Source organism: Rutidosis leptorrhynchoides, chromosome 5, assembly GCF_046630445.1.
Source record: "Rutidosis leptorrhynchoides isolate AG116_Rl617_1_P2 chromosome 5, CSIRO_AGI_Rlap_v1, whole genome shotgun sequence".
NCBI classification, from domain to species: domain Eukaryota; kingdom Viridiplantae; phylum Streptophyta; class Magnoliopsida; order Asterales; family Asteraceae; genus Rutidosis; species Rutidosis leptorrhynchoides.
Genome location: NC_092337.1, coordinates 233,551,118 through 233,565,309, shown reverse-complemented (window position 1 = coordinate 233,565,309; position 14,192 = coordinate 233,551,118).

Here is a 14,192-nt window from a genome sequence, read left to right as displayed (position 1 = left end):
ATTAGGATTGTGATACACTACGACTTGACCTAAATTGTTAGACAGATATTGACCAATATATAATTATATATACTTAATATAGGTTCGTGAATCCGAGGCCAACCTTGCATTTGTTAATGCCGTCATATGTATTTTTACTACGAAATACAATATAGTGAGTCTCATTTGCTCCCTTTTTAAATGCTTTTGCAATATATATTTTTGGGACTGAGAATACATGCGCTGCTTTTATAAATGTTTTACGAAATAGACACAAGTAATCGAAACTACATTCTATGGTTGGATTATCGAATCGAATATGCCCCTTTTTAGTCTGGTAATCTAAGAATTAGGGAACAAACACCCTAATTGACGCGGATCCTAAAGATAGATCTATCATGCCCAACAAGGCCCATCCAAAGTAACAGATGCTTTAGTACATCGTGTACGATTTGTCAACAACAGGATCTTTACACGGTCAAGTACTACATGCTGTTTGAAAACTAGTTTGCATTCATAAAAAGATAGCGTTTACAAAAGATAACGTGACACAAAGGTCGTTACAAAGTCAATATTTGAAAATAACATAAGTTACGAATGCAAGATAAAAGTTCCATGATTGAGACATCTCTAAGTATTGCAGCAGAAATCTAACACAGTAGGTCCATAACAGCAAGTCTAAAACACCAAGACAGCAAGTCTAACAGCGGAAGCAACATCGTCTAAGCACCTGAGAAATACACACTTAAAAGTCAGCACGAATGTTGGTGAGCTATAGTTTGTAATCAGTAAAGTAATGTAGACCACGAGTTATCGTATTCAAAACAGTATGAAAAGTATATGCTTGTCCGTGGGTACCAGGTAACTAACTTAACGTAATAGTAATACCCCCTAAAAGTACACTTGCCGAGTGCGTATGTCCTCGAAGTATCAAACACCCGTTAAATGCTAGTGCGACTAGCCCGAGTGGGGATGTCAAACCCTATGGATCCATATCTAATATTCACGTTCACCGGTTAAAAACCAATGATTAAACGTTACCGTACTATGGGGAATGTTTATGCCGTTATATAACCCACACATATGTAAAGTTTAAGTACTCGTGTAAAGTAAGTAAAACGTAAAAAGTGCATGTATTCTCAGTCCCAAAAATAGTTAAGTAGAAAAAGGGAAGCTATAACTCACAGTGAATAAGCAGTAAAAGTCAATATGAAATGTATGCAGGTAGTAAGTCGGTCCGAAAGGTTGTCAACCTAAGTCAAAGGTCACTAGGTCAGTATGTTGTCCCAATAAGTTTAAAAATGAATAAATTAAGTTTAAGTGTTATCATCATCATCATTCATCATCATAAAAGCTAAGTAAGTTTGACAAGAATAGAGATCGAAACAATAGTCTGACTTCGGTCAGCTGCTACGACCTCTATACAAAACGAAAAGACACGTAGTCAGTGGCTATGGCTCCGTATATGAGTCCTCTAACTTTTGACCAATTTTCAGAACCTAACACTTCTTCGTTTGACCATGGCGACGGTTTAAGTGCGAGTAGGTCAGAAATTTCAGCACAACGTTACAACGGTGTAGTGACTTTCGGAGGGCTATAAATTCTAAACCGTATGTCGGATTAAGTCGAGGCCTAAATGAAAAGTCATTTAATCGAAACGAACTAACTGAAAATCAATTTTACAGAAGTCTAGGAATCAGATCAGATCCCGTAAAACAGTAAACAAGTGCTCCGGTGGGGTTCTTGGTGCTTGATACTCATCACGGTTTTCATCCTTGATGCTTGTAGCTTCAAGTGTACAACTCATTGATGGGTTAGCATCACCTTGACCAAGATTCTACCATCAACACACAATATGTTAAGACCAAGTAAGAACACAACTCATTTAAGATTCTTAGATGGATGATGAACCAAGGTTACATCATATCCTTAGTCTTAACACAATTACAAGTTCTATTTACAACTAAAGCTAAAAACTTTACTTCGATCAAACAAGTATGAACATAATCTAAATCAAATAAAGTGATGGAACCCTAAGCTAGAGAGCTTGGATCCTTTTCACACAAGTTATAAGATTACAATGCTAGAAAGCTTGAATCTTTACTAGATTAATGAGACCATAAGCTATAAAGCTAAGATCTTTAACAAAATAATGAAAGTAATGCGACCATAAGCTAAAAAGCTAAGATCTTTAACATAATAATGAGACCCTAAGCTAAAAAGCTTGGATCTTTAGTGTTCTTGAAGATCTTGAAGAATAAAGCTTGGATCTTTAAGATACCTGAAGATTACAAACACAAGTTTGAATCTTTATAACAAAATAACAAGATTAAAGCTAAAAGATTTAGATCTACAAAGTAGGTAAAGATTCAAAGTTAGAAAGCTTGAATCTTCCATGTTCTTGAAGGATTCAAATCCATGTTTGAATCTACAAGATGTAATTAAGATCAAAAGCTAAAAAGCTTGATCTTCTAATGATGATGATGAACTCGTGATGATGAGAAAAAGAAGAAGAAAAGAAATTCAAAATACTTACAAGCTTTAGACTAGAGGAAAAATAAATGAACAAGTGTGTGTAAATTGTGAATGGTAATCAAGTGTGAATGGTGAGGAAATGGCTTAGTATTTATAGGAGGTGAGGTGAGGGTGGTGGTAGTTAAGCCGTGGGCTTCCAAGGGGGACACCTTTTTGCTTTTTGGCTAATGGTTGTCTAAAGTTGGTGCTTATGTTAGGATCCCATGCAACATTAAGGATAATACTTGACAAAAATGCTAGCATGTTCCCTCTAATAAATGAGCATTTGTCTTACGTATTAATGGGTCACTAGTTACTTATAATTGGGCTAATTAAATAGTCCACTAGCTAGTGTAGGGTGGGCTAAGGTCCAACAAGGTAGAAAGTCTAACAAGACTAACTAGTGTGCTCTAGTAAATTACTAAGCGTAATTAAGCATCCAAAAACCCAAGTAATTGTTATTATAAAATAACAATTAGTATTTTGTAGTCATAATATTCCGATTATGAGAAAAGTTAAACATGTACGCAGTACGCAGTTCGTTAAAAACGTCAAGTGACACTAATGGTCATAAAGGCTTCCGAGGGTTAAGTTAAGTATCCTACGTACTTAATGATACGTTTTAACATATAAAAGAAAGAAGTCAACATGTAGGAAGTCCTCAGAGTATAATATAGCTCAGTACGCACAAATACGCAGTTTCGTGAAAACACAAAGCACAAAAGCAAGTCAAAAAAGTCGGGCCGTTACATTACCCACATGTTAATGAAAATTTCGTCCCGAAATTTTAGGCTAAGGTAAACGGTAGAGTTGGGAAGAGGTGAGGATAATTCTGCATCATTTGATCCTCTCGTTCCCAAGTAAACTCTGGTCCTATTTTTGCATTCCATCGTACTCGGACGATCGGAATCTTGTTGCGTTTCAAGGTCTTGACCTCACGGTCCATAATTTTGACAGGTTTTTCCACGAAATGAAGTCTTTCATTAATCGTAAGCTCCTCAAGTGGTATGACGAGTTCTGCTTCTGCAAGTCACTTCTTCAGATTTGATACATGGAAGGTAGGATAAACGGAGCTCAATTGAGTCAAAAGATCCAAACGGTAAGCAACGGGTCCAACACGCTCCAAGACTTCAAAAGGACCAATGTATCGCGGGTTCAACTTTCCACATTTTCCGAAATGGATTACACCTTTCCAAGGTTCGACTTTCAACATAACGCGGTCGCCAATTTGAAATTCACGATCTCCACGTTTAAGGTCAGCATAGCTCTTCTGACGATCACGGGCCGTCTTGAGCCTCGCTTGAATTTGAACAATCTTCTCCGTTGTCTCATGGACGAGTTTGGGTCCGGTGATTTGCTTCTCACCTACTTCGGCCCAACAAATAGGAGAACGGCACTTGCGACCATACAATGCTTCGAAAGGTGCGGCATTAATACGCGAATGATAGCTGTTGTTGTAAGAAAATTCGACTAGCGGCAAATGCTTTTCCCAAGCTTTTTCGAAATCAATAACACAAGCACGTTACATGTCCTCCAGGGTTTGAATCGTGCGTTCGCTTTGTCCGTCAGTTTGCGGGTGATATAGGTACTCATGTCGAGACGTGTTCCCAAGGCTTCTTGCAAAGAACGCCAGAATCTAGAAGCAAAATGGGTATCACGAACTGAGATAATCAATAAGGGTATACCATGGCGAGATACAACTTCCTTTATGTATAGCTGCGCCAGTCTTTCCATCGTATCGGTTTCCTTCATGACTAGGAAGTGAGCAGATTTGGTAAGACGGTCAACGATAACCCAGATGGTATCATAACCTCCTACCGTCTTCGGTAGCTTCGTGATGAAATACATTGTTATTCCTTCCCACTTCTATTGCGGTATTTCGGGTTGTTGGAGTAATCCAGACGGCTTCTGATGTTTGGCTTTGATCTTGGAATAAGTCAAACACTTTCCAACATAAGCTGCAACATCCCTTTTGAGGTTCGGCCACCAATATTGAACCTTGAGGTCGTGGTACATCTTACCAGCTCCTGGATGAATTTAATACCTTGACTTGTGGGCTTCGTCTAGAATAAGGCTCCGTAGATCCCCATAACTAGGTACCCAAATTCTTCCGGTAAAGTATCGGAGTCCAGTCCCCTTGACCTCAAATCAAGAAACGAGAATGTTCAAGTGCTCTTGAGAAATATTCTCCTCCTTAAGGGCCTCATCTTGAGCTACATGGATCTAGTTATTGAGATTCGTCTAAATGGTGATGTTCAAGGCACGGACACGAAGTGGTACCGTTCTCTCCTTTCGGCTAAAGGCATCGACTACAAAATTTGCCTTGCCGGGGTGGTAGTGAAGTTCACAATCATAGTTGTTCAACGTCTCAATCCATCGACGCTGTCTCATATTCAGCTGCTTCTGGTCGAATATGTGTTGGAGGCTTTTGTGATCAGTGAAAATAGTACTCTTGGTTCTATAAAGATAGTGTCTCCACAGTTTGAGTGCGAAGACAATAGCTCCAAGTTCAAGATCGTGCGTTGTGTAGTTTTGCTCGTGAATCTTCAGTTGTCGAGAGGCATAAGCAATAACTTTCGTTCTTTGCATCAGTACGCAACCAAAACCATTTTTCGAGGCATCACAGTACACAACAAAATTATCACTGCCTTTGGGAAGAGATAGGATAGGTACGGTGGTTAACTTATTCTTCAAGGTTTGAAATGCCGACTCTTGCCCGGCTTCCCAAACGAACTTCTTCTGTAGTGACCCAGAAAATTTCGACTAATTTTAAACCAAACACTCGATACGATTTAGTATGTTTGACACGATAAGAAAAGTCTATTAGGTTGTGTCTCAAAAATTTTAAACTGTTTCATATATCCATTTGACCTTCGACTGTTCTCGATGATTCACGAACAATTATTTGTAAACAGATAGGTATATATATATATATATATATATATATATATATATATATATATATATATATATATATATATATATATATATGTATATGTATGTATATATAAATAAATATATGATTGAGGTGGCTAATTAATTTACACATGTTACATGATATTTATTATATTATATTATATTATATTATATGATATATATAATTGAGCATGGCAAGTGAGTTCCTAGCAACTGACCACATTTTTTTTTCTTTCTAATCTTGAATAATTTAAAATGGAAAGTCACCAATTCTTTGTTGATTAACTCCATTTGTAAGTTTGAGTATTTTTTTATATTGGCGTATAGTACGGAGTATATAATACTGATCGATACGTATATGTGTGTATCATATTCATGTTAAATTACTAGATTCACTTGAAATTCTATCTCTAAATAACCTTAAAATTTAAAATCTAATTGTCAGGTTCAATGAAACCAGATAACTTAAGTCTGAATATCAAGTAGAGGCAACCATCCCCAAAACCATCAAAACCAAAACAAATCTCGATCATTATTCCTCTACAACTTCGTATTCACATTCTGTAACTTTCTCCTTTCACACATCCCAATAACCCATAAAAAATAAACCAACTTTTCACATGCATGTCTTCCACTTATATTTTTTTTCTTTTCTTTTTGTTGTCATAATCTAAAAAATTCAAAGAGGAATCTTTTGTTGTCCATGTTATTATTTTCTTTTGAGATCATGGCAGACAAGAACAAAATAGAGATGACTTTAATTGTTGCATGTGGGAGTAATAATATGTTACTAAATTTTCTTTTCATTCTTATCTTAACCACAACACATATGTACACTCATACTTTTCATTTTTTTTTCTTTTCTGCATACTAGCTAAAACATCACTAACCCACCATCTTCGAGGTTCGATGATTTCTACTTCCATTCCTACTACCAGTTTACAATCATCATTAAAAACAACTCGAAGCAAAACCATCGGTCGATCACTATTGCACTATCTCGATCTTGTTTCTTTTTGCATTCAGCCCAAACCTTCACTAAACTACCACACCTCCATCAAGTAACCAACCACACGACCACTTCAACACCCTCGGTCGTCCATCTCTATCCACCACCTCACCGGCTACCATCACCATGACAAACAACCGTCCCCCTTTTCATTTTACATCATTACTAACCGCCATCAAAACTCACCACCATCAAGAGTAATTGACTACCATCCACTCCTAATCAATCACACACCATCTTTCTGTTTCTGTTTACCAATCCAAGAATCAAAACCATCACCATAACTACGACTAATCCTGCTGATACATCTGTTTCTTGTTCGACATACACAAACACGAACCAACTTGTTAAACGCTGCTACTATGTGTGATAGTTTAGGTTCGAACAAGACCACCAGCATCAACTTGATAACCGATCCTCAAACACCATACAAAACCCACTTGTTAAATGCTATAGTTACTATATATATGATCTTGATCCTATTCGAATGGCCACAAAACCAAAACCCATTTGTAATCAGTTATTACTATTATCACAAACTTTGTTTACATTCTTGTTACTGCCGTGTCAAAACCGTAACTAACACCATTCGAACCATCTTGTTTGCTACTACCATTCCGTTTTAGCTCCAGACTAAACCACCACCAAAACGTCACCGTTGATCACCAACAAAATAGTCGACAACCACCACTTAACCCATTAAAATGTGACCTATTACTGCACATTTTCTGTTCATGCTACCACTGTTATTACTGCTGTTGTTCATCCTTTGTTCCTATGTACGCTGTTACTTCTGCTCCTGTATTACTGTTACCGATGAGAGATAACGATGATGATTATTTGAATATTTTAATAATCATTTATGTAATACTCGTTGATACTTGGGGTCTCATGCAATTGGATATATAAAGAAAACAAATTTTTTTTATATTAGCCACTTTATTGTTTTGCAAGTGGGACTTTTCACAAACTCTATGGCCGATAATACTAATCAACGGAACCCTTTTCTTTTCTTTTTGAGGCTTAGCTAATTAAATGGGTTTGGTTAGTGGACCGTAATTTTTTATTTTTTTACATGTTGGGCCTGGTATCGTGGTATTGAACTTGGAATCGAGTTAGTGGAGCTGAGAACCCAACATTTGGAGTTTGAAATTTTAAGTTAATTTGAACTTTACAACTAAATTTTTGGATGACTAGAATAATAATGATGATGAGTTCGTGTGGTAATGAAAATGATGATGCGATTATTTAGTGATGATAAGTCGTTAATGAAACAGTGATAATAACGATATGAGGTTAGATGATGGGCTTGTGAATGATGAAGGTTATGGTGACGAGTACACAATGATTTGATGTTAATGATAAATGGTGATGTTAAGTATGATGATGATTGATGTTGTATGTATATAAAGAAGAAGAAACAGTTTAACACGGTTTATATGTATATAGATTAGGAATTATATCAGGAAGCACAATTGGAGGAATGGTTTGGGGAGTTTTCGGGTTAGCGGGAGGTCGCGGGTTCAAACCTAGACTTGGGCATTTTTTTGAGGGCTACTCCATTGAGGTAGTTATTACTAATACTCTTATTATTATTTCATTATTATTATTATTATTATTATTATTATTATTATTATTATTATTATTATTTTTATTATTATTATTATTATTATTTGTTATTGATTATTATTAAGTAATTATTATTATTACCAATATTAGAAATAAGATTATTAGTATAATTAATATTATTATTATTATTATTATTATTACTAGAATATATATTATTATTATTATTAATAAAAGTATTAGTATTATGATTATCATAAGTATTATTATTATAACCATTATTACTAAAAGTATCATTATTAGTAATAATAGTATTAGAATTATTATTAATATTGGTATTATTATTAATATGACTATTAAATTTCTATTAAAATCATAACTTTTATTAAAAGTACCATTATTATTTAAAATACTATTTCTATGAAAACTAACATTTTTATCTTATCATTAGTATTATCATTTTATTAAAATTATTATTATTACTAACATTACTTTTATTATTAGTATTATTATCAAAACTATTAATATCATTATTATTACTAAATCTAATTACTTATTATCATAAAAAGATACAAATATTTATTATTATTATTATTATTGATATTATTTTACCAAACAAATAGCTATATAAGTATATATTTAAAAACACATCACATAACAACATTAATATTTACATAATAAATACTAATTATTTATCTAAAGTATATAAAATAAGTATAGTTAATTTAGTTACTAATGAAACATACAAGTTACTAAATGATAAAACATAAACTTGATCGATTACGATTATATGTTTTAATATATATATTTGATATAGGTTCGTGAATCCGAGACCAACCCTGCATTGTTCAGTTCCGTCGTATGCATATTTTTTCTACAAAATATCGTATTGTGAGTTCCTTTGCTCCCTTTTACTCTTTATATTTTTGGGACTGAGAATACATGCGTTGTTTTTATAACTGCTTTATTAAATGCTCTTGAAATATATTTTGAACTGCGAATACATGAAATGTTTTTATAAATGTTTGACGAGATATACACAAGCAAAACATTCCTCGAATGAATTATTATGCAGACAGAAGTTCTGCGGATTATTATTGAATTAGTTGGACGTTATAATTGCCACTAATTGTTGTGAATATTTCCCCTGATTATTATTGCTTGGTAACCTAAGAATTAGTAACGGGTATGGCCCTAATTCACGCGAATCCTAAAGGTAGCTACCGGGTTTAACACCCCACCCAGAATGTTCACTAGACGGAAGAGCTAGTGGGCGTAGTGTTTTGTACTTCGAGGTTTATATATTGATTATACAGACAAGATGTTCTGTTTTGGGGATATTATAGATTATATGTTAAAGTCGGTTACCAAGCCAAGCAATGAATGAAAAGTGAATGTTATGTATCGAGAGAATGATTTTATACACAGGTTATGTGTATGATATTTTGTACACGAGATATGTGTACGGTTACTAAGATTTACAAAAATGGTTTTGTACACGAGATAAGTGTACTGTATTTAAATATTGTGGTCTATCAAAATGATGAATTTTATTGTTTATGATAAACCTATGAACTCACCAACCTTTTGGTTGACACTTTAAAGCATATTTATTCTCAGGTTTGAGAGAAATCTTCCACTGTGCATTTGCTCGTTTTAGAGATATAACATGGAGTCGTTCATGGCATATAGATGTTAGTTCATCGCGATGGCACCAGATGTTATTGTATTCGTTCAGAAGAATTTGGACGGGTTATGACATGTGGTATCAGAGCGGTGGTCTTAGCGAACCAGGTCTTGCATTAGTGTGTCTAACTAGTAGTTATTAGGATGCATTAATGAGTCTGGACTTCGACCTAGAAGTTGTTAGGATATATTAATAAGTCTCGACTTGAACCTGGTCTGCATGTTAAAAGTTTTGCTTACCATTCTTTGTCAAAAAATATCTACCTATCAATTTCAGTCTCGACACGTCTTATTGCAATTATTGCATAGATGGTGTACAGACGAATTCATATTCCATCACATTAGACCATGTGTGACACGTTTCCTTAATTCCCTCCGTAATCTACGGGATCTTCTGTACTATATATAAGTATTCTATGTAGATAGAATATCATCCGATATCTGAGAATCATTTCATATCGAAAATCCTTTATCAAGCCGTGTAAGATGAATTCTGCAACAAGTTCAATTTCCTTGGATTCCGATATGGATTTCCACTCGAGCTCTGAAAGCAGTGTAACCGAAATGGGTTAACCAATTAGCCATCATAAATTCAGGATGAATTGAGAATGGTACGAAGTAAACTTAATCAATAGAGATGCGAAAAAGTGATCCCTCCCACCAACCATATTGCCCTATTGGCAAAGAACCTGAAACACTTACCGGCAAACATGTTCGAACCACCATTTTCACTCTCATTTTCTGGATAACTCTCAACAATTACGTAATATCTACTATTCTAAACCTTATTCATCCGCTCGTTTCAACCGCCAATCATCCCGGAGTAATGGAAGAAGTTAACGAGCTTCGTGCTCGAGAAGTGACTTTGGAAAATATGGTGCAAAACTTACCAGCTTCAGTAGGATCATCGACACCAACAGTACCACCAACAACACAAGCCTCAACATCACACGCCTCAGCATCACAATCTATACCTCGAGCATTATCTTCGTTCTACATATCGTTCTACATCATTTTCTTCGTTCTTCATGAGGATTATAAAATCTCTAATGTTTTAGAGATTATGTACTCTAGTTCTAACTGTAAATCAGATGAGTTTAATATCATATTAACTCATTAAATCCATGATTACATCTGAAGAAAATATATATGTAAGTATATTTTCATAAAGCTTGTAATTAAAAATTCTTTTGTACAAACTGTTAATGGTGAAAATATTTTAACGGGTAGGTAATACCTAAGGATTAATTAGATTTCACATTAATAAGATTACACTGTACATTCTTCAATTCTGATTCAGCAGTCATTAACAATACTGCCCAAATCCACACACATACGTATCCGTTCCTCCATAAATAACCATTTTTATTCCAATTCAATTTCATATATGAAATTCTGCCGATCAAAATCCAAATCAAGATTTTACAAGTGGCATAATGAAGAAAATAATGGACAAAATAAAATTTATTAGTAACCAATTAATTAACTACGTAAAATTTCTTCATCATCTCCCGATCTTAAATATTTTAAATTCTAAGTTTATATATAGAATATTGGACTATTGGACTACTAACCTTGGACAATTAAAAAGTATTAAAAGAGTAGGAAATATAAATTAAAACACATTTTGATTTAAAATATCATTAATAAGCTACATCTTCTACAGTTAAACATTTCTACAAGTTTGCCACTTGATTTAATCTTAAATAATCTTTTGTATCTTGATAATTACAATATTCACTCAAATCCTTCGAAATTCTTAAAAACACCTCGGATTGATAACCAATGATTCAAATATGGTGACATTAAATGCTGATGAAGCAGCAAAAGTTGTAGATGGTATTAATGACCAAAAGTTGATGATAACGAATGGAGTGTTGGAACACTCAATAGAAAATTGGTACTGGAAAACAGATTGAGCAAACCTTGAAGGAGACTGCGAACAAATCATAAAGACTAAACCTGTACTTAATGAATCCAGATGATTCTGTATTTGATGAAATCTTTTACGAATATCTTGCTCCTTATTTATTCTAAATCCTTTGGAAAAAATTTTCTTCATCAACCTTCGATCATAGAAATTCCAAAATATCATCAAAAATATCTTCGATATTTTTGAGGATATTTTCATAACTATTCTTGTCCAAAATTATCTATCTCTTCTTACTATCTGTATTATATCATAAAGGAAACTATTTTAGTTCCTAAATTTCTTTAAATTTCGAGTTTGAATTATAAATGGTTTCTGGAGAAGTGTAGGGAATTGAAGCATGAGTTAGTATAATATAATGGCACTTGGCCAACGTGATTATATTACAGTAAGTCATGCTGAATTTCTAATGGAATGTGATGATGGTTCACAGACCATACCGTCATCATGTGCCATGTTACATAACTCTTTCATTCTACTTAACCTCTAAACATAGCAAGAAAATATTTTCTTGATATTTCTATCTTTTCCGTGATTTCTGGTAATTTACCAAATCAAATCGTGCTAATACAATTCATTTCTGCTTAAAACATTAGTGAGGTTCATTTGAAACTTTATATCTACAAATATGAGACGTCTTGATCGCTTTACTTAAGGCCGGGAAGAGAAAACAAAAGCATAGAGCTGCAAAATATGAATAGGAGTATAAATCACAGCAAATGGAAAGATCATTAACCGTGGATGTCAATAAATATGGAAAGACAGATGCAAAGAAGGATTATGAAAACCACTATCCCAAGAGCGAAGTAGAAGTAAACATATTCCTCTGATGGAAGTTGGAAAAGAAGGATGATCGTCGCGATCATCATAATGAGGTTAATAATCAGAACTGGATTAAGCATTTTCACAATCTTTTAGAAATGAATTGAAGAAGAAAATATAAGAGTAATAAAAATAACGGAACGGGAGAGGTTAATTTATAAGGGAAATATCAGACATAGCAATCAAGATATATTACCGCATTTAATTAAAGAGGATCCTAACTTCCTTATTTATTGAAGAATCAAATCTTATATAGATTTCAAAGATTATCTTTAAATACCTTGAATTCTGAAATTCAACCGTGACTATGTCAAAAGTCAAGACGAATCGTTATTTTTCTCAATTCACTCTTTTGTGATAGCTTCACCTATACTCATCAAGTATTCGAATTGTTTTATCCATTTACTCAATGATGATAAAACTCTATTTATCCACTCATATTCGTCATGAAAACATTCTTATTGTTAGCCATGACAACCTCGATCAAATTTCGGGACGAAATTTCTTTAACGGGTAGGTACTGTAGTGACCCAGAAAATTTTGACTAATTTTAAACCAAACTCTCGATACGATTTAATATTTTTGACTCGATAAGAATAGTTTGTTAGGTTGTGTCTCAAAAATTTTGAACTGTTTCATATATCCATTTGACCTTCTACTGTTCTCGATGATTCACAAACAATTATTTGTAAACAGATAGGTATATATATATATATATATATATATATATATATATATATATATATATATATATATATATATATATGTATGTATGTATGTATGTATATATAAATAAATATATGATTGAGGTGGCTAATTAATTTGCACATGTTACATGATATTTATTATATTATATTATATTATATATTATATGATATATATAATTGAGCATGCAAGTGAGTTCCTAGCAACTGACCACATTTTTATTTCTTTCTAATCTTGAATAATTTAAAATGGAAAGTCACCAATTCTTTGTTGATTAACTCCATTTGTAAGTTTGAGTATTTTTTTATATTGGTGTATAGTACTGAGTATATAATACTGATCGATACGTATATGTGTCTATCATATTCATGTTAAATTACTAGATTCCCTTGAAATTCTATCTCTAAATAACCTTAAAATTTAAAATCTAATTGTCAGGTTCAGTGCAACCAGATAACTTAAGTCTGAAAATCAAGTAGTGGCAATTTAGTTTCTATTATTATGGATAAACCAATTCAGTTCATAATTGCATTATTAAATTCAACTAATCATCCTCTATGTTAATTATGATTTCATTTTTGTTAACAGAAATTGAAATATTCATATATATATATATATATATATATATATATATATATATATATATATATATATATATACACATACATACAACCATCCCCAAAACCCATCAAGACCAAAACAAATCTCGATCATTATTCCTCTGCAACTTCGTATTCACATTCTGTAACTTTATCCTTTCACACATCCCAATAACCCATAAAAAATAAACCAACATTTCACATGCATGTCTTCCACTTATATTTTTTTTTCTTTTCTTTTTGTTGTCGTAATCTAAAAAATTCAAAGAGGAATCTTTTGTTGTCCATGTTATTATTTTCTTTTGAGATCATGGAAGACAAGAACAATATAGAGATGACTTTGATTATTGCATGTGGGAGTAATAATATGTTACTAATTTTTTTTTTCATTCTTATCTTAACCACAACACATATGTACACTCATACTTTTCATTTTTTTTTCCTGCATACTAACTCAAACATCACT